Genomic DNA, 1,707 nt, shown 5'->3' on the forward strand with positions numbered 1-1,707 from the left:
AACATTAATTTAATATACATACACCGAAAAAAATCCATGCTCAACTTTACGAAAAAAAAATTTCGAAACTTTTATTTTCGTAATATTTACAAAAATTTCGTGTATAATACTAAATATTATTTAATAAAACCCTTTTCTATTTTTACGAAAGTACGAAAACCTTTCGTCATATTTTTTTCTTAAATTTTAGCGAAATTAAACATAATGATATTAATTATTTTATGATTAAATAAAACTACAACATTTTTATAAAATTTAAGAAAAAGTATAATATTATTCTCGAATTATTTTCATAAAAAAATTGAAAATTCGCGTAGAGAATAATTTTGAACTAAAATTAGAAAATTTATTTTAAAATGAACAAAATTGTTTGAATAAATTAATATTTCGTAAATTTTACCATATTTATTCAAAATTCGCTTTTTTCAATTTATGTAAATTAATTTTTTTAAGAATATTTTGCATTATACTAAAATATTTCGCACAATTTCGTATATATTACGAAAGAATTTCGTGGTGCGAAACAACGAACGATTCGTACAATGTACGACATTTTTCGTATATATTAGGCATGGATTTTTTTCAGTGTACATTCAATAATTCAATTCAAAAATTTTCTAATTAAAATTTGGTTATTTCACACATACATTTTTCCCTAATATACATTAAGCATTTATAGAAATTATTTTCTAAATAAAATTTGGTTATATCTTGCATACATTTTTCACATTTTATAATTTTTCTAAAATTTAACATTTCATGTTGGACTTGAAAAATTATAAAATGTGAAAAATGCATGCAAGATATAACCAAATTTTAATTATCTTTAATGTATATTATGGGGAAATGTATGCAAGAAATAACCAAATTTTAATTAGAAAATTATTGAGTTTGTGAATTGAATTATTAAATGTATATTAAAATAATGTTTAATTTTTATGCGGAGTATTAAAATGTATGTATTTGTATTGATCGTAAAAGGTAATATAATTAGAAAAAATTATATACATACTTAGAAAGTATATATAAGGATGCAAAAACTACAAACAAGTGTTTACATGAAATTACAATTTTACTTAGATATTAAATGTAAAAACGGTGTAAATAAGTTACATTAAAAAGTGTATGCTTATGTATGCACATACATACATACATACATACATACATACATACATACATACATACATACATACATACATATATACATACATACATACATACATACATACATACATACATACATACATACATACATACATACATACATACATACATACATATATACATACATACATACATATGAAATGATCAATAATGAAGAAAATTAAGAGGGGACATAAAAAATATTGTCTTTGTAATTATACCCTACACCACTTTAGTGGGGAGGATATATTGGGTTTGTGCTGATGTTTGTAACATACAAAAATATTCGTCCTATACCCACCTTAAAGTATACCAATCGGCTTAGAATCATTTTCTGAGTTTCCTTGAGCCAAAAGAAGACAGCCAGCCAGGCGGACATAGCTTAATCGACTCAGAAAATGATTCTAAATATCGGTTGTTAATAAATAAATTTCTTAAGTTTTATGATCTACCTAAAAATAGAAACAATTTCGACTAGTTTCCATCAATAATTGCAAATATTTCAAAATTTGACCTTTGACCTTTATGGGTTAATAGCGTCCAAATTGCATGAAACTCTTGATT

The sequence above is a fragment of the Lucilia cuprina genome, chromosome X (assembly GCF_022045245.1).
Source record: "Lucilia cuprina isolate Lc7/37 chromosome X, ASM2204524v1, whole genome shotgun sequence".
Lineage (NCBI taxonomy): Eukaryota > Metazoa > Arthropoda > Insecta > Diptera > Calliphoridae > Lucilia > Lucilia cuprina.